We start from the raw sequence: 21,557 nt of genomic DNA on the forward strand, positions 1-21,557 counted from the left end.
TTCATTTTGCTTATGTTCATGGAGGACTTTCCAGGTTGTTGTTATTTTTTTTCTGTAAGCATCCTGTTCTTCATTTCCCATAGAACAATAATATTTCATCACAAACCCATATCACAGTTTATTGAACTATTCCTCAAATGATGGGCATCCCATCAATTTTCATTTTTTTTGCCTTAAGGACAGAGCTGCTATGAATATTTTTGTACATATAAGTCATTTTTCTTTTTAAAAAAATCTCTTTTCGTAATCATGTTTAGTCATGGTGTTATCACTTCATTCTCTTGAGGAATATTTTAAAAACAATTTTCTCCATAAATAGTCAAAGAATCTACAATGTGAGGTTTATACCAACCAGAACATTGTAATATATGTGTTTTAAGTCATTTAAATAAGGTGATACATGTCATTCTTTAATGTATTAAATGTGAAGCCACATCTTCTCTAAAGGTATTCACTAGGATCATGAAAGAGAAAAAGAAATGTTTTCTCCTATTCAATAATGATGATTTCTAAATTCATCAAATCCTGAAACATTCTAAAACCTCTTCAATTAAACACATAGCATTGACATGAAATTGGACTAATTATCTACCTTGGACAAAAGTGGTGAATGAAAAATATATTTTATCTAGATTAGTATGCACATTTGGATAGACAGCTCATTCAGCTTGTATCATGACAGCATGTAGCATGCCATAGATGAGCAATGACCCATACCTAGATTAGAGTAGGAGGGGAAAGACTGGATCACATTTGAGAAACTGCAAAGAGCTATTAGTGATATAATTTCCCATATCCCAAAAAGAGTGTTTTTTTTTGAGAACATATATGAATCGAAAAAGATGGTCATGTATTAAGAGATAAATGCTAGCTGTGTGATCATGGGTAAGTCACTTAATGTCCAAGTACTTTGTCAAAAAGAAAAAAGAGAGAGAGAGAGACAGGCAGTGTGATGGTTCACAATTGTAAAATACAATAAAATTGGGAAGATAAAAAAGTTTTAAGGCAAAGTTAAAGTCTTTCTAAGAGTTCTCTGATAGGCACTTAATATCTTGTATACATGGAAGGACTTTCAATATGTGTTCCTTCTTATCCTCTGTGCCCTTCCTCTTTCACCCTTCCTGCAGATGAATTTATGCTACACTTGCTAATAAATTCTATCTAAAGGTAGGTGAACTGTCAGAATTAGGAATCTTTTCTCAAAGGACACATACATGGGCAATTAAAATAGCAATACATCATTTTTATCATTTCAGTAATGTGTTTGCCTGGGACAATGCCACAAATTATTCCCAGGCTGCTTATCAACTTTATTTGAAACCAGACTAATAATCATAATGATCTTTTCTCTAACACAATCACTTTATCATTTATGATGCCTTTTAGTATTCTAATAAATACATCCAAACTCCTTAAATGGCTGAGAGTGAGCTAACTGGAAGGTACCCACTATGAGTCCATTTGTACTTACCAATGCCATGCACATTTTAGCTTTAAACAAGACTGATAATGTTCTAGCTTTAAACAAGACACTAGAAAGAGATGTTATTGCAGCAGGAAGGGTTTTCCATTTTACCTGGAAAAAACCTTACCAAAAATGATTATAGATCTTTAATAATGCCATCAAAGACATTATAATATTTTATTTTCTGGAGATGGCTGATTGATAATGTTTTGATTGAACAATAAATGATTGTTAATGGGTTAATGGACAAATAAATTTCCAGGATGAAAAAAAAAGGACGGAATAGCTATATTCTCTTTTACCTTAAGGTTTTATGATTTTGTGACATATTTAAAATAATATTGAAGTCTAAAGTAATTTTCCCCTTTCTGGATCAATGCCTTGTCATGGCAGAAGGACTGGTATAGCTCAATGAACTATGAGCTATGTCAAGCAGTGGAGAGTTTAGAGAAAAGGTGATCCCCTCAAGAGAAAGAAATGACAAAATATCTTTGTTAAGAAAATCCCATGGATGGTATTAAAATGACATTTTATGTAAAAATATATAGTCAAATCCCAGAAAATGAAGTCAAGTGGGCGCTAAAAAGCATTGCTAATAATAAGACTGGTGGAGCTGATGGAATTCCATCTGAGCTATTTAAAATCCTAAAAGGTGATGTTGTTAAAAAGTTATACACCAACAAATTTGGAAAACTCAATAGTAGTAGATTGGTTTGTGTCCCAATCTTAAAGAAAGGCAATGTTAGAGAGTGTTCACACTGTTGAATAAATGTGCTCGTTTCACATTCAGCAAGGTTATACTTAAGATTTTGCAACCAAAGTTTAGAGTATGTGAACTGAGAATTACCAGAAGAGCAGAGTGATTTTCAAAGAGACAAAGGAACTAGAGACCAAATTGTTAACATTCAGTGGTTTATGTAGAAACCAAAGGAGTTCCAAAAATATATTAACTTCTGTTTCATTGACTACACTGAAGTCTTTGGTTGTGTAGATTATATATATATAAAAAAAAGATAGATCTTCAAAGACGTGCAAGCACTAGCTCATCTTACTTGTGTCCTGAGGAACCAATATGTGGGCCAGTAAGTAATAGTACTAAATATGGAACAATTTATTGCTTTACTTACTACTTATATGTAGAGTACATTATGTAACATGTTGGTCTAGATGAATCAAAAGCTAGAATTAAGTTTACTGGGAGAAATATCAACAATTTTATATATATGGATGATATCACTGATGGCAAAAAGTGAAGAAGAATTAAGAAGCTTTTTGATGAGGGTGAAAGAGGAGAATATAAAATGGGACTTGAAGCTTAACATTATAAAAAAACTAAGATCATGACAACTGGTTCCATCACTTCCTGGCAAACTGCGGGAGAAGAAATGAAAGCAACATCGGATTTTATATTCTTGGATCAAAGTTTACTACCGATGGTGATTACTACAATGAAATTAAACGATGCTTGTTCCTTGGAAAGAAATCTATAGCAAATATATATAGTATACTAAGAAAAAGTAGAGATATTACCTTGCTGACAGTGGTTTATATACTCAAAGCTATGGTTTTTCCAATAATAATACATGACTGTGAGAGTTGGATTCTAAGTAAAGCCAAGTGCCACAGAATTGATGCAGAATTTATGGTGCAGAAGAAGACTTTTGCAAGTCCTTTGGACATCAAGGAAATAAAATCTGTCAATACTTGAAAAAATTCATTCTGACTACTTATTGGGAAGGACAAATACTGAAGCTGAAGTTTAAATACTTTGATCTCATGATGAGAGGACAAAATTCATTGGAAAAGATTCTGGTGTTGGGAAAGATTGAAAGTAAAAGGAGAATGGGGAGAGAAGAGGATGAGAAGTTTATATAGTGTCATGGAGGCAATGAACATGAGCTTGGACAGACTTTGGGAGAGAGTAGAAGAAAGAAGAGTCTAGCATGCAACGGTCCATGGGATCATGAAGAGGTAGACATGGCTCAATAACTGAACAACAACAAAAGAACAGCTTTCAAATTATAAAGGACTCATATGTATAGATATTCTTCTTGTGAACAGAGCTCTGGGCATGGAATCAAAAATATTTTAATCCAAATCCTACCCACATCTACTATGTGACTTTGAACAAGTCACTTTACTTCAGTTTCCTCATGTAAAATGAGAATAATAGTAACTCTTGCCTTCTAAAATTGTTGTGAGGATCCAATGAAATAATGTTTGCAAAATTTCTTTAGAAATTTGTCTATTATTATTACTATTATCATTATGTTCCTTGATGTACATGTACTTCTTCATGCATACACAAAAGTGTATTTATCAATTTATCAATTAAAAGGCATCTCTAAATGCTGCCTTAGATGCTCCATTTATCATCCTTCAGAAGTAGTATGGTATTGTGTAAAAGTGCTGGACTGAGAATCAGGAAGGCCTGGCCTTGAATGCTATTTCAGAGGCCCACCACTGGCTTGTCTCCTGAACCTCAGTTTTCCCATCTGTAAACTGGAGACAATAATAGCTTCTATCTCACAGAGTTTTTTTGAGGTTCAAATGTGATAATATATACAAAATGCTTTATAAATGATAAAACTATTATTATTATTACCCAAACACTATTTAATATTTCTTTCATTGAAAGTAGAGGAAAATGAGAGACTTCTTATATTCTTTACTTTACAAAAGTTGATATACAAAAATTGGAATTTATAAAACAGTAAATTCTCACAGATCATCAATTTTAGAGAAAGGAGAGACAATATGAGGGAATAGACAGAGGTTGTGGTGGAGGGCAAGGATAGGGAATGAATATGCACATGGTACCTACTATGTGCCAGAAATATTTTTATAAATGTCATTGCATTTGATCCTTAAAATAGCTCAGAGATAGATGCTGTTATTATCCTCATTTTATAGTTAAGGAACCTGAGAAAAACAGATTTAAATTATTTATCCAGGGTCACCCAGGAAATAAGTGGGAGGCTACATTGGAACTCACGCCTGAGTTCAGGTCTAGTGCTCTATTCATTGTACCAGCTAGCTGGACAGATAGATTCCAAAAAGTGGAATGAGCTGAGAAGGGCATACTATCCTCAGATAACAGTTTTATCAGAAGATCAAAGTATTTTCAAAGCTGAACTGTTTGTTACATTAAAAAAAAACAAAAACACATTACAACCACATTTCAATTCTTTAAATTGTGGTTTGGGGGTAAATATCAGCATTTCACATGGTTAAAAAGTTATAATCTTAACAGCCAATATGTGAAGCATGACACTAGGTCTAGAAAAGTTATCATCATCATTATTATGGAAACAGAATTCTTCAAACTCTGAAAAAATGAATTCACCAGAATTCCATTCTGAAGGAAAGAGTGATTTAATAGTTTCCTGATGAAACTGGAAAGATAAGAGGATTGCAAGCTGATACAGAATTTTTCTCCATCTTTCATTGAGTTTCATTTCTCTCACTGAAACAGAAGGATCTGATTGGGTTGTGGTGTGAGCTTCAGGGGCTCGAATGAAATCAGTGGTAAAGGTGCACAGCTGTGGAGGCAGCTTACCTCAGTTACATTTTACAATGTGTTGACTGAGAAAGGGATTGAAATCCAAAGGCTCTCTCATTTGTTCAGATTTGTACATCCATCAGTCCCCTAGGGGCATTAAAACCTCAAAAAACGATTGGAACTTTTTCACTTTGAAACAAGACAGTCAAGTGACTGGGATGGGTGAGTAGTAAAAACAAATAGTGATAGAACATAGTTAAACTGCAGTGAAGTTGTACTTGAAAAGGAATTTTTTTTTTTTTTTTTTTGTGGGAAAGAGAGAAGTACGATGAGGAGCAGAATCAGGATGTTGATTACTATGGGGGGAAAAGACTCCAGCCAAGGAAAATTCATGTTCTCCTCCCAGAGATCATTACTTTGGGCAAAACCCAATAGCACCGCACAAGTTACATCTCTGAGGCAATAATAACATAAATAGATCAGCATTTCATCTTTCCTGGTCATTTATTTTACATATATTTCTATCTTATTTAGCAAATAACATGCTAACTTAAATAGCATTCATGAAGAAAGGGTGAGGAACATGGATCCATGATGTTTAAACATTTTCCTTCTGAAGATTACTAAAGTCCATTTTTGAGGCTAAAGTTGATTTTTTAAAATCTTTGATTCCTTCAAAATTAAGCTAGTTCCTGTAAAATACTTTAAAAATATTTATCTAGTTTTTTTTTTTTTTTGACAAAGAGAAAAAGGTATTCACCTGATTATTGTAAGTGAAGACTGGATTAGCAATTTTTGTGGTGTTAGTACAACCTCAGAAGCATTTCACCCCTGGTCGAATTGTCTTTGAAGGTTCATACATTTGATTAATTCTTGGAAATTGATAGAAGTTGCTGCCTGCAGGATGTGTTGATGTTTATGCATTTGACTCAGCCTCTTGGCATGATATTTTTGTTTGAACAAAGAGCCCTGATATCAGATAACGGTGTGCCAGCACAGAATGTTTGTTGATGTAATTGCTCAGCTATTGACATTGATGTTGTATTGCTTGAAGGTAAATTTTTCTCATTTTTTTTGAGGAGGGGGAAGGCATTCAAGAAAGAAGCATAATAATTTCATATTTAATGATGGATGATTTGTACAAATGCAATCAAAGCTTCCCAATTTAGAATTTAAATATAAGTTATATAAGACAAGCCACCTGGTTTGTTTGCCAAATCAAGTGAACAAAAGACTTTTCACAGAAATTAGGAGAGCAATTGAAAAAATAATTGGGCTTATAGAAAATTTCTTTTCAAAGGAATCAGAAAACATTGTCCTAATGTATTATAAATTTATATCTAGAAGGGCTATTTGAGATCATCTATTCTAATCCCAGATGAGGAACCTGAGATCCAGAGAGGTTACATGTTTGCTCAAAGTCATATATATATATATATATATATATATATATATATATATATATATATATATATATATATATATATATATATATATATAGCAGCCAAACCACAGCTTGAACTCAAGTCTCTGGCTTGATACAGTTTGCTCTGTCCCAATTTTGAATTTGACTAATCTATGTATTTTATGTTATATATATATATATATATATATATATATATATACATGTTGTCTCATTGGATTACCACAACATTCCTGTAAGGTAGGTGTTATGCTGAGAAGTAGGTATATTTCTTGCATGTGTTTGCTTTTCCCTGTGGATTGTGGCTATAGATCTTAATTGATAGTTTATAACTTAAAAAGGTAGGAGGAGATGTAAGAAGATGCAGTGAATACATATCATCCATAAACAAAATATTTATTTGCATAATCTCAATATCTATTAGTATCTTCTCTGTGCTTTACCTCCTATAATCCAATTCAGATTATATCATCAACTACTCAAAAGCCTTTTCTGATTCCTTATTGCTTCCAGGTTAAAAATAGGAACTCCTCAATTTGGCATTTTAAAGTCCTCCATGGAAGGATACTTTCCTCTTTTTTCAACTCCATTTTATGTCTTTCCCCATTATGCATGATCAATGCATGATCTTTGAAGGTAGGAACTACCTTTTTGCTTATATAACCAGCTTGAATAGTCGTGTTGGAGCTTTGCCCCAATGCTGAGAAAATTAGGAAGGGCCAGTTGCCTCCAGGTAAAAAAGTGATGGTTATTGATGGTGAGGAAAAACTGGAAACTTTAGTGTGTCTTCCAACAAATGCTAGTTGTGGACCTATAAGGGATTATTACCACATTTGTACCAAAGGATTGGGGAATTCATGCACCCACTGTCCCTGAGTAGGCTGGCTCCTGGCTCCAACATATAGACTCATCCAAGTCCAGACTTAATAGTGGATGGTCATGGTGATGGAAATCACAAGTGGCTACCTCCCAATAATTTATGTTAAGTACATTGGTATGATCCAGATATAAGGGCAGGGTGGAGAGTGAAGGGAAGTATCAGAAAATCCTGGACTAGTAGCAGCCCTATGTCATCAGGAAAATCTGGAAGGCACATCTGATTGGCTTTGGGTAGCAAGCATTATCCCTAATACCTCTTCCTTCATAGTTCTTCTTTCAACCCTTTCCTTCCATGGTTGAGCCTTCTTCAGCTATGGGTATATGGGGATATATAGAAATAACATATTCTTTGCTTTTACCACCTCACTGCCTCCCTCTCCCCCAGAGCCATAGAACAAGGGCACAGATTTGCATATGTTATGCATCCATGTTCATACAAATAGAAGTGAGAACATCATGACATTTATCTGGCTGATGTGGCTCAGGATCCAGGTATCATCAGAATGTATGCAGGAAAGGCTGTTTCTGGACAGGGGGTGGAGTTTTTGGAGGACAAAAGATTGCTAGCTTGACCCCTCTTCCCACAGTGTTTGGGGGGCAGATAGGGGAGATGATAAATCAAACAGTTTAATTAGTATTCATTCAGTAAGAAAAATTGGTACTTTTATATCCAAACTCCTAGAAAGGATTATTTGCATCTACTTCCCTACCTCCCAAATATTTTTTAGCCTTCTACAATCTGGCTTCCATCTTCATCACAAAATGAAGGACTGGCTCTTAATTTTAATCTTTGAATCAGCTGATGACTTGCTTCCTCTAAGATACTCTCTACCCTCAGGTTTGCAGATACTTCTCTCTTTGGATTTTATGCCTTTCTTAACAATACCCTAATCTCCTTTGCAGAATTATTCTCTTGTGTCTTATCTACTATAATCCAATTCAGATCATATTATCAACTACTCAAAAGTCTTTTCTGATTCCTTATTGCTTCCAGTTAAAAACAGGAACTCCTCAATTTGGCATTTTAAAGTCTTCTAGGTTGACACTCCAGACTCTCCATGGAAGGATACTTTCCTCTTTTTTCAATTCCATTTTATGTCTTTCCCCATTAGAATGCATGATCTTTGAAGATAGGAACTACCTTTTTGCTTATATATGTACCCCCAGTGCTTAATATAGTGCCTGACACATAGTGAACAAATGTTTGTTGCAGGCTTGCCTCTAATGGACTATTTAGATATATGAAGTTATATCCTCTGGGGAGTAACAGAAAGGAAACTAAGACCCACCTGGGAGAGTCACAATATTATCATTTTTTTTTTTTCTTTCTGGGCTAGGGTCCATGTGTCTATTTTGTATTGTATTCCTCCAGGCTAATATCAGGCCTTGGCAAATCTCATGTATTTCCCAGAATGCATTTATGTTGGCTTGTTTGTTTCATGAATGGCTGACAATTGGATTGAAAACAATATTGATCTTAGAAACTTAACTTTGACATTGGTAAAAACAAGCAGTGCTTTGCGATAGAGAACCAATCTCCAAGTAAGAGTTCAAATTATTTGCTTCATACATATAAGTGCTGTAAGAGGAATAACAATAAAAAATAATAAAAATTAAATGCCTTTCAGAGCATAGAATCAGAGATTTTTAGAACTTAAGAGGATCTTAGAAACCATCTAGATTTCTAAATCCCTCATTGAACAAGAAGAAAGAGAGAGAGAAGAGAGAGAGGAGAGAGAGGAAAAAAGAGAAAGAGAAGAGAGAGAGAAGAGAAAAGAGAGAGAAGAAAGAAGAAAGAGAGAGAGAAGAGAGAGGAGAGAGAGGAGAAAAAGGAGAGAGAAGAGAGAGGAGAGAGAAGAGAGAGAAAAGAGAAGAAAGAGAGAGAAAAGAGAATAGATAGAGACAGACAGAAAGGCAGAGACAGTGACAGAGACTCAGAGATTAATATATTATCATGATGTTGAGATAGTATTGTGGAATAAGAACTGGATTTGGAGTTTTGATCCTGCTTTTGTATTTGATAGTGGGCAAATCACTTGTCCTCTAAGGTCCTTAGTTTCCTCATCTATATAAAATGAGGGATTTGGTCTAAATGATTTTTAAGGTCCTTTTGACTTCTAAAAACTTCTAATTTTATGCTCAAAGGCATTTAATTTTTATTATTCCTTAGATTCATCTCTTTTATTCATCACTATAGCCAATCAGGCAATGCCAATAAGAAAAAATGGAATAGAAACAATCCACAAGGCATCAAGGCACAAGGCAATGCTGCACTCATTTATCAATTGATGACTCACCAACTTTTCCAGCAAACAGGTGATTTACAATTACTATAAGATGCTGTTGTCCTATTCATTTAATGACATCAACTTGACCATTAGTTAGTTTGTTTTGTTTTTTTCCTGGATTTGAAATGCTTCCTCTTTTGAGCTTTCAAAACTATTTTAGCAAGCAATTCAGGAAATATAATTACCAAAAGTAATCTGTGTTGTACAATGGCCTTGATGTGGGAAAAAGGGAGAGAAGGGAATGAAAACTAGAGGAGAATAAGTAACTGCTGCTATAGCATTCTTTATGAAATAGAAGCCTCCCTACATACTGACTAGAAGCTCTTCATTACTTTGTGAATTGTAGAGTCCCTTCAGGTATTAGGCACTTTAAGTTAATGATGGGAACCATTCTTTTCAGCTTTCTTTTATTTATATTTTTCCTTAGTGTAGAGAAAAGGAGATAAGTAATGAAAATAGCATCTTGTTTGTCTCATGGATTAAAGGAGGAGGGAATAGAAACTTATTTCTTTGAGTAGCTCTACACTTTAGGGTGATTTCACCCAATTGCACCACAGTCATATTTTTTTCCTTAAGAGATTTAATGATGTTTAGGAAATGGAATTGAAACCTAGGAATAGCAAACTGCAAACAACTTGGGAAACCATTCTATTGAAGATTCTGGTCTAGTTTCTCTACTACATCAATCTGATTACCTCTGGGGAATGTGCTGTTCCTTGGAATGAATCGGCCTAGTACCAAATGAGAGGGCTTGAAAGGTTTAGAAAGTGGAAAATATGTGGAATTTGCTCTTGAATAATGATTCACATTTTTCTTTTGCAATAAATTTGACCAGTGACCCAGAGAGGAGGATTGCAATTACGTGCTGAATCAAGCTTCAGAAATGTAACAACACTTAATAATAAAAATGAGAGTAGGAAGTAAAGGTAAGTAAACAATGATCGTCTTTGCTACATCTGTAGATGTTCATTTATAAATTCCAAAGCCATGAGTGCAAGAGGGATTCTAAGGGTGGGTAGCACTACCTTCCATTTTCCATGTTCTTCATGGCTTCAGGGGCTGGATCTAGGTAATGCTCTTTAACTTCATTGAACCTACTAGACTCATAGAATGTAAGCAGTGGAAAAGACCTTGAAGATCAATCACTTCAATTCCCTTCATTGTAAAGACTATGAAACTGGGGCTTAGAAAAGGGAAGTGACTTGTTCAAGGTCTTGCATCTGGGAAGTGGTACAATTGAGTATAGAATTTAAATCTCTTGCGGTCGGGGCTAATGCTGCTTTAAGAGGGAAGCACATTTTGAAAGGGGTCATGTGACTACCTCATAATTCTATGAGTACTGACTTCTTCAATTCCCTAATCCTTTACCTATGAGCAAGTGATTTTACTATTTAACTATAGGCTAAACTTTCTTTTTCAAATGAGTCTTTTTCTAATTCTGTTACTTCCACTATGGTCTCATGCTCCTTCTTACTCATATTCTCTAAGTGAAACTGTGCACACTTGTGAATCATTTCCCCAGTTCTCTGAGTAGAATATTTTCCTTTTGTTTCAGGAAATACAACTGACATGACTGTTTGAAGGGTCAGCCTGAGAATCACACAGAGTTTGAGCATAGCTATATTTATACACATCAAATGCCTCAAACATTTTGGGAAAGAAAAACAAACATATTTCGGCTCATATCTATAATTCAGATGCTACTATATCTTCACTGTCCTTTATTAAAACTCCAATGTCTTTGAGTTTGGTCTTAGTTTGAGATATAACTAGTATTGAAAAAAAATTAGTGACCAGGTAACGAATTTGTTTTAGACCCAGTGATAGAGTCAGTTAATCTGAATGATCATTCATTAAGTGCCCACTGTGTTCTAGTAGGCTGCACTGCTAAATACTGGTAATTCAAAGGAAAAAAAATGGGAGTTCTTACCAGGGGTATCTGGAGTCAGCTTAAAGCCTGCTGGAGAGCCACAAATTTTCAATATGAACATTTACACCTTGGAAATCTGCAAACATGACAAATTAGGACTTTATTTATTGCTTTGCTGAATGTCTAGACTTAAGAAAGTGATGGAGAGAATATTAATAATATAGATTAAACTTAAAAGTATGCTGTATACTTTTTTAAGGGGAGAAGTTATTAAACTTTTAACAGTGCACCCCTGATAAACACCTTCAAGGAACTTATTTTCTCTTACAGGGGCATAATATGCTGACCAATGAACCAATATATAAAATATACACAAAAGCAGTTAAATAGAATATTTGTAATTAATGGATTACATCAAGGATACTTGTAGGACAGTAAGGACATGAATGAAATACCATCACAAAATAGCAGAGATAGTTAAATAATTTTCAAAAGTAACAGGTAAGTGTGACAATCTTCTGAAGGTAGCTTTCTGTACAAGAAAGGAATAAATATAATAACATCAATATTAACCTAAAGCAAACTAATCTTATCTTTTAAGCACCATGATTTTTTCAGTGCACAGGAAGCTGAGATTACTAAAATATTTTCAATGTCAAAATGATTGCAAGGTTATAGGCCATAGAATTTTTAAATAAAAGGAATCTAAGAGATCATATAGTTTTCTAAAGCAACATTTTATAAATAAGAAAACTAAGGGCCATAGAAATGTCATTTACTGAAGATTAGAAGCTAGCTAGTAGAAACAGTTCACACTAGATGCTCATTACACCCCTGCCTCCTTGTTCAGTATTTATATATAAAAAGTCATTGTAGATACTATGGATAAATGATCTCACTGATGTTAGATGCAATGAAAAGTCTTGGATTTTGAGTGAAAGGACTTGAGTTCAAATCTCTGCATTGCTACTTATTACCTATATGATCTTGGGCAGATCACTTTGTATTTCTTGTCCTCAGTTTACTTATCCAAATGATGAGAGGTTTTGTCCAGATGATCTCTAAGTTCTATTCAAACTGAAAAACCTAAAATTCTATAATCCTAAATACTGCCCTATCCCTCCTCCTACTCTCCCCCATAGATCTTTGCTCCTTCAGGCCTTCCCATACTAGGTGATTCTAATCCATGTCTCTCAGTGAATCATTCATGGAGGATTCAACTATAATCAATAGGAGGACTTCCTCTTCTTCTTTCAATATTTTGGCCATATTTACCATCCACATTGGTATTAGCCCATTAAGACTCCTTAGGTCAAATTCAACTTGTTTTGAACCATCTAAACTCTATTATCATTTAGCTTACATCTCTTCATCTTGTGCCAAAAAAGACAACATGGGAAACCTTGTTAAACATTTTTTTTAAATCTAGGTATGTTTTATACATATATACATATATATATATATATACACACACACATATATATATATATATATATATATATATGTAATAATTTATTGACCTATAACTTTGGTAACCTTGTCATGAAAGAAAATGAGGTAGGTCTGGCCAGACCTACTCTTGATTAAGTCACATTGGCTCTTAGTAATTGCAATTTTCCTTTCTAGTTGCTCATAAATGTATATGTCCTAGAACAAGGATTCTTTACCTTTTTTGTGTCATGGAGCCCTTTGGCATGCTGATTCAGAATAATCGAGTTAGATAATTGAAAATTTTTTACATAAAATAAAATACACATAATTACAAAGTAAAGTAAATATATGTATATATATATATGTATATATATATATGTATATATATATGTATATATATATGTATATATATATATATATATATATATATTTTTTTTTTTTTTTTTTTTTTTTGTTGTTGTTGTTGTTGTTGTTGTTGTTCCCATCTGATTTCACAAAATCCTTAAATCTATCACCTGGTTAAGAATTCCTATTCTAGAGATTTGCTAGGAATCTGCTTACCATACTATAATTTATAGAATCTCTCTCTCTCCTCTTTTCCATCTCTCTGTCTCTTTCTGTTCTCTCTTTTTTTCCTCTCTCTGTTTCTCTTTCTGTCTCTCTTTAAACTAGAGCAATGTTTTTTCTTTTCCAGTGCTATGGCACCTTTCCCTATTCTTCATGGTCTTTTAAAAATCATTGTTGGGGGCAGCTAGGTGGCACAGTGGATAGAGTACCAGCCCTGAATTCAGGAGGACCCGAGTTCAAATCTGGCCTCTGACACTTAACACTTCCTAGCTGTGTGACCCTGGGCAAGTCACTTAACCCCAGCCTGGGGGAGGGGGGGGGAAATCATTGTTTCAGTAATCATAGTTCCTAGTTCTTTCAATATTGTAGGATGTAGATCATCTAAGCTCATGTTTTGAATTAATCAATAATCATGCTAACTGTATGGCCCTGGGCAAATCACTTAACTGTCACCTGACTCAGTTTCCTCACCTGTGAATGGAGATAATAATAGCACCTCGAAACTATGTTTGTTGTGAGGATAAAATGAAATAATATTTGTAAAATATTTTGCAAACTTAAAAGCATTATAGTAATATCAATATTATTGTTATTATCAAAAGCAACTAGATTCTCTCTATCATCTTATTTATAGTAACTCCCTATTAGCTATTTTAGTTCTTCTCCTTCTAGGCCAAAAACCATTCTTTTTGGTAGAGAAGAATAGAGCAAAGTAAGACATTATTTGCTTTGCCTTTTTTCTATCGTCAGTTATAAACTATTCCCTTTACCCAAATGTTGTTTAGCAGTGTCTAACTTTTCATGACCCCACTTAGGGTTTTCTTGGCAGAGATACTGGAGTGATTTGCCATTTTCTTCTCCAGTTCATTTTGTAGAAACCAAGAAACTGAGGCAGGGTTAAATGACTTGCCAAGGGTCACACTTATAAACCAAAGTTTGAGTCTGAATTTGAACTCAGGTCATCCTAACTACAGACTCAAAGCTCTGTCTGCTGTCTTTTTACTCAAAGGAATAGTTCTAAGGTTTTTTGGGGAGGGATACATTTCTTTCCCCATCATAGTTGAAATTATGGAGAAATCCTTGCTGTATTCTGAGGTTTGTTGGAATAAATATAATGTCATCTACAAATAAGAACATCAAGAGAACCTAAACATCATTAGGGAATATATCTGTTTGGTGGACAATCCATGACATGACATATGGCCTTACATGAACAAATTTTCAACTGATTTAATGGACTATTGTCTATAGTTAATATTATAATCACATATACCAAGATTTAAAAATATATTTATATGAAACATTTTGTTTAAAGCTATCTGTTAAAGCTATAGTCAGTTCTTTAAACAACAAATAATAGGCATTATGACATATAATTTTATATGTCATAAGTTGAAATTATTTAAGCTCTAAATTTCTGTCCATTTTGGAATCGCAAATTTATAGTCTGTTCTAGGGGGAAAAATGTAAAAACTTCCATATTCCCTTCTCATATTTTCATCAAGAATATCCTTGATCTGTGCATAGATCACTCTCACAATGATTTCATAGTGCTGAGAGATAGGAATTTATAGTTATTATACACTCAGTTAACTTTATTTTTAGAAAAAATTACTGAAGTAATTCTATTATTTTGAAAACTTCTGCTGAAAATTGATTCCTTTTAAACTGAACCTTTGAAACTTACTTTCACAACCAACGAATTTTTTCTATATGTACTTGGTCAAGTTCAGGTTTTTCTCCTGGTTTCAACTTATTAGCTGTCATTATTACTTTCTTAAATGAATGATAGAGCATGAGGTGATAGAATTCTACTGTGGTGGTTCATTCAAATAAGAATAGATCATCATCAGAACGGTGTGTTTTTTCTTCTGTTTGTTGTGTTCTTATTCTGTTCAGTGATGAGTATCACCTTTCAGCTTGGACAATGATAAACCAGAGTGTTTATGGGATTACAGAGGGTGCTAAAGAAGGAACTGGGGTTATCTATTCTAGAAATTAGGACAGAGAAATAATCAAAAGAATTGGATATATCTACTCCTTTAAAAAAAGAAGTCTTAGTGGGCAGAGTGCATTGGGTGGGGTCAATAAAACTATCTTCAAATAGCTAGAAGATTGTCAGATTGAACAGGTTTTAGATTTTTAACTGTAACAAAAGTAAGACTAATGGGAGAGAATGAGAGAGAAGAAGAGACTAATTGAGGGCGGTTTTAGTTTAACTAGGAAGAACATTTTAACAATTAGTCTTGTCTTTTAAAATGGCATGAACTATCTTGTGAAGTAGTGCGGCCTCCTTTACAACAGTTTAAGGAGAAACTGAATCATCTCTTCTCAGGACTGTTGTAGAGAGCATCCAAGTAACAGACTGTTGCCCTGGGAGACTTTGAAGTCCCTTTCAACTTCATGATTCAACTCTATGATTTTCTTCCTTTTATAAAGACTTAAGCTGGTCTCCTTATAGCTGGTACCCGTGTACATCCATAACCAAACTCCTTTTCTTTCAGGAGTAAACAAGATATATAAATCTTATGGGAAAGCTGAAAAATAAATTCTAAAAATGAGTAGAATAAAAGTTGCCATTTTCTCAGCTAAAACCTAGCAGGGACCTTTTCACTTTCTCTTCCTTTAATGTGCTACATGTAGTATAGGGTGTTTGGTTCTTATTTTTGTTTGTTTGTTTGTTTTTTTGCTTTTGTGGAATAGAACCCATGCAGGGTTCTACTTTTTTATCTCCCTAGAATAATATAAGCTCTTTGAAGGCAGGGACTGTTTTATTTTATCTTTTAATCTTTAGCATGCAGCACAATACCTGGCACATGATGGGCACTTAATAAAATTTTTTGTCCTTGAAAATCTCATGTTATATAACCATAACTTAAAAGTTGACTTCTGAGTCTCTTTACATTTTTAACATCCTTGGAGTCCCCTTTAAAACCAGTGGGTGTGCACAGTGTGTGAGAAAAGAAAATTGTACCCTTTTGCAATAATAAACATCTGTTCTTTACTTTAAATGGATTCCTGTTTATGTGCCTGTACAAACTTGATATCTGTAAAAGTGAGTGCTAATTTCATACTTTGAAATTTCCATTCTCTCTTTGCTTACAGGAGCTCCAAAAACCCAAGGAAATGACTAATGATATTGCTGAGATAGATTAACTTTATCCTTTCATCATCAGCTCTTGCTTGTGCATATGGAGTAATAACAGGGGGAAAATGAGATTGAAATTCACTGCTTGGAGCTGTTGTACTCTGCCCCTGTACATCAGAAAAATATTGCTTCTTCTGCCTTTTTAAGAGCTGATACATCCATCCTGACTATCCAAATGACTCAGCAATTTTTGTCAGGGGATGTTTGCTGAGAAAAAGTTCAAGATTACTTGATCCTTCCTATGGACCTAGATATTGACTCAGCTTTCAAAACAGAAATAAGCTTCAAACAAAGCTACATCTCAAGGTCTTAATTTCAATAGGGCATCTTAACGATGGAGCCATTTAATATACCAAAGATGAGTTTGGACTTGTACTCTGCTATTCTGACAAGAGTACCTGGTTCCTTCTTCCTATTCTTCATCTGTATTCCTTAAACTTCTTTTGTTATGACAAAGGGGTCCTAATTTTTTTTTTCCTTTTGTGGCATTTGATGAAACTATGATGATCTCTCTTTACCCTGTTCTCAGGGGCCACACCCAGTCTTTCATAACATCTATTGCTCCACCCAATCCTCAACCAATAACTTTCAGTCTTCATCCCTTTCTCATCAGAATATTCGCTCAGGTTGCAACTCTTTTTCCTTATTCCTTTGTCTTCTAGTTCTGAGGATCCTCATATGAACCTTAAATATGCCTCAAGGCTTCTACAAACCCCATGAGGAGAAAGATTCTACTTTTTGACATGTTACTAGACTACCCTGGGTTATGATTCAGGATGGATTTTGTAAGCCAAGTAGTATGGGACTTGATCACATGAGAACCTCCCAAGAAAACACACAGTACAGGAAATGAAGATAATGATTCAATAGGTGAAACTCTTTCTTCTGACTCATTGTATCAGTTAAGTCAGTTCTATGTTCACAGGATACATAATAAATGTTCATTGGCTGATGCCTAAACCACCGATAAATCCTATATCTAGGAACAATGGAGGAGGAAAAATCACCCATTTCTGTTCAGAGAAACTTCTTCAAATGTTTTTCATTGGCTTTCCTTTATAGATTTCACACAACTGAGTTTCATGTAGGGTTTCATTTTCAACACTAGTTCCATTGTAAACTAACAATAGCTGGAAAGGACAGCTAACATTTACATTTCACAAAGTTCACTTGGAATAAATAGTGCAAACTTAGTTTTATAGATGAGGAAACAGAAGCAAGAGAGGAATTAAATGGCATACCCAATGTGATTCAATTTAATCCAGTTTGTTTATTAAACACCCATTAAGTGCAAGGTACTGTGCCAGGGGTTGATGCTAGATATACAAAGACAAAAATGATTAAGTTCTGGCCTTGATAGAACTTACATTCTGGGGGTGGGGTGGGGTGAGAAGATAGAGAATTAAATACAAACTATACACATAAATATACAAAGTGATTTCAAGGGAGAGAGGGCCCTAATAAATGTATTGAGAAGTGTCTCATGTAGGTGGTAGTACATAAACCACATTTTGAAGGAAACTTGGAATTCTAAGACATAGAAGTGAAAAAGAAATGTTTTCCAGGAATGGGGACCAACTGGACAAAGCCATAGATGGAATAAAATGTCTCGCAGCACATCTTAGCTAGAATGGAGAACTAGAAAGGGGAGTAATAGCAACTAAGAATGGAAAAAAATAGATGAGAAACATAACCATGATTTTAGACTAAATGATAGTATTGAAAAAATATGACTAAATTGATTCCAAGGTTGATTTAGGTCTTGGGGATATGTTGAAATGTTAAATAGGAAATTTCATGGAATGTACCTTGCTAAGTAGTGTCATCCATAAAATTCTGTACTCATAATCATGAAGATGAGTTCAAATCAAACTTCCTGGAAGGATGACACTGGGCAAATCATCTAACCTCTTTCAGTTTCAGTTTTCTCATGTGCAAAATGAAAATAATACCTACTTCTCAGGGTTGTTGTAAAGATCAGCTGAGACAGCACATGTAAAGCTCCTTGCCAACTTTAAAATACTACATAATTGTTTATCATTATTGTTGTGGATGACAATTTTTGTCTGAATTGTTTTCTATGTGCCCATTTGTGTATACCTATGTGCCAAATGGGTAGAACTAGTGAAATTCCTAAATAGCTTTACAAAATGTAAGTTGAGGAATATTTTCATTTGTTTATTAACTCACTCATTTATTCATTCAACAATATTGTATCTAATATGTGCAAAGTACCATACTAGAAGAGATGGTGAAGTTTCAATTAGACATGGTCCATTCCTTTGTGGAATTTTCTGTCTAATAAGAAATGAGACAAAAACACACAAAAAATTAAATATACATGGTAATTAAAAAAGGAAATTCTTTATGAAGCCTTATGATATTCCTTACAAGGTTGACAGTAAGTCTGAGAAAATTATGTAGACATAGAGTACTATCTGTGGAAAGACATGGAGATCCAGGAATAGAGGAATATGACCAATTTGACTAGAGTGGAGGAGGTATGAAGGGGGGTAACATGAAATAAAAATAAAAAGGAATGAAGGTAGCATTATCATGGTGTTATAATAACAGGACAGCATTTATATTGTGCTTTAAATGTTCAAAGTATTTTATAAATATCTCATTTTATTCTCACCATAATCAAGGGAGATAAGTGCTATTATTATCTGCATTTTTCAGAGAATGGAATAGAAGCAGGTTACATTCAAAGACATAAAGTCAGGATTGGAACAGGATTAGAATTCTAAATCTTATACACTACTGCATTACCCAGCTATTTGCTAGACCAAATGGAATCGATAAAATTAAAGTGAGTAAAGCAAGGTTGATTCAGGTTTTGTAGGCCTTTTGAAAGCCAAATTGGACATTCCATTTAATTAATCAGAATAATCAGCCTTATACTTGGTCTCCCTGCCTCAAGTTATTCCTAATCTAATCCATCCTCCACAGAACTGCCAAAGGATTTTTCTTATTATGATTATGTTATTGCCCAATTCAATAAATTCTAGTGGTTCCTTATTGCTTCTAGAATACAACAAAAAACAGTTTAATTTTTAAAACCTTCCAAAACTTGGTCTTTCCTAATTTTAGCTGCATCTTTTATATCATTTCCTTTTTTTACATCCTACATACAGCCTGACCAAACTAGACTTTTCTTTGTTTCTCATACAAGATACTCCTTTCTACCAAAGAATTTTGCAAAGAATCTTCAACTACATTATCAATATTCTTCTTGTGAATAAGAGCCACAATTTAACTGAGGTCTATATGTTCATAATCAGTTTCTATTTTAGTTAGACTTTTTCATACAAGGCACGATAACCAGGAGTTTTCTTTCTTACAGTAAATGAAAAAATATAAAGGCTTATAATAAAGCAGAAAGAATTTAGATTAACTGTGAATTTATATCAATAAGATTTAAATTATTTTTAAGGAAAAATTTTCAAAGAAAAAAAAACTTAAACAATCTAAATTCCTGTAACAGATTACTGAGGAATGTTGCAGAGCTTCCATTTCAGAAGATGACAAGAAGAATAATATTAATATGTCTGAAGTAATTTAGGTCAAAGTAGACCACTCGCATCCCTTCAGTCTTTGATTTCTGTAGATTATAACTACAAGTTACCTGAAATTTCTGATTTTAATAAAAAGTCAATTGTATCAGTCAATTATAGGGAATTAAAAAATACTAATTATTGTTCTAAAGAAATATCATACTATGTCCTACAAATCTAGTTCCAGGTTGACATTACTGTAATATCTCTATACACTGGGAGGAAGAGAAAGTTAGTCTCTGGAAGGTATGAGAATATTGGAAAGAATTTTTGAATTGGAACCAAGAAGAACTGGGTTCATATTAAGACTCTTAGCATTTACTGTGTAATCCTGGACAACTGATAAGTTTAGACTCAGTGTTCTTAGCTATAAAATGGGGATTATGATATCTTGCATTACTTCTCCAGTTGCTATGATATGCAAATGAAATAATATTGGAAAATTCTTTGCAAAATTTAAAATACCATAAAAATAACAAGTATTATTACCATGGTCAGCTAGAATGGCACAGTGAGTAGAATGCTGGACTTGGCGTCAAGAAGACTCATCTTCCTGAGTTCAACTCTGATCTAATGCTGGATGATACTGGTCAAATCACCTGATTCAATCTATCTCAGTTTCCTCATCTGTAAAATGAGCTGGAGAAGGAAATGGCAAACCAGTGTAGTATCTTTGCTAAGAAAACTCCAAAAGAGATCACAAAGAGTTGAAATAACTGAAATGACTGAACAACAACAGAAACAAAATTAATACCACACTATGAGATAATGTAAAATTCTAAAGTGTTTTTGAAACAAGTTGACTTTGATGGATATGGTCAGCATGATAAAATGAATAGAATGTTGAGAGCCAGAGGACTTGGCTTGAAATCTCAGATTAACTGATTACTATCTGGCATTTGGTGAGTCATTTTATCTCTCTAGACCTATTTTCTCATCTATAAAATGTGGCAGTTGGATTTTTTTTTAACTTGGGAGATTTCCTTTAGTTCTAAATCTACTGTCCTAGGTTCTCATCAAACTTGTACCCCTTCTATTGGTAGAAATATAAAGTACTGGTCAGTTGGTTAATAAGTATTTCTTAAGCTCTTACTCTATGCTAACTACTATACTAAGGCACTAAGGAGACAAAAGAAGGCAAAGACACAGCGTTTGAATTCAAGGAGCTCATTTTCCACTAGGGGAGATAACATTTAAGAAATTAAACGCAAAAGATACTGTACATTGTAAATTGAAGTTGAAATTACTGGTAAATGAAATGGTGGTAAAGAGTAACACCAAGAAAGTTTTCCTGCAGAAGATGAGATTTGAACTGAACGAGACCAGGGAAGAAAGGAAGTAGAAGAGAGCATTTCAGGTTTATTGGACAGCCAATGAAAAGAGATTGTGGGAACAATTCACTGGATTGATAGTCTCACTGATATGGA

General features: G+C 34.0%; 1 long non-coding RNA gene across 3 annotated transcripts in view; it reads left to right on the forward strand.

The window, feature by feature from the left end:
- The window catches only part of LOC141560681 (uncharacterized), a 75,389-nt gene that overhangs the window by 27,895 nt on the left and 25,937 nt on the right, over window positions 1-21,557 (forward strand). The window contains exons 1-3 of one of the 3 annotated variants that reach the window (XR_012487778.1): window positions 5,083-5,189; window positions 10,393-10,483; window positions 16,531-17,560. This is a non-coding gene — a long non-coding RNA (uncharacterized LOC141560681). Of the gene's footprint in view, window positions 1-5,082; window positions 5,190-10,392; window positions 10,484-16,530; window positions 17,561-21,557 lie in introns of those variants that run through there. The other 2 variants (XR_012487779.1, XR_012487780.1) reach the window with 2 other exon arrangements.

Source organism: Sminthopsis crassicaudata, chromosome 3, assembly GCF_048593235.1.
Source record: "Sminthopsis crassicaudata isolate SCR6 chromosome 3, ASM4859323v1, whole genome shotgun sequence".
Lineage (NCBI taxonomy): Eukaryota > Metazoa > Chordata > Mammalia > Dasyuromorphia > Dasyuridae > Sminthopsis > Sminthopsis crassicaudata.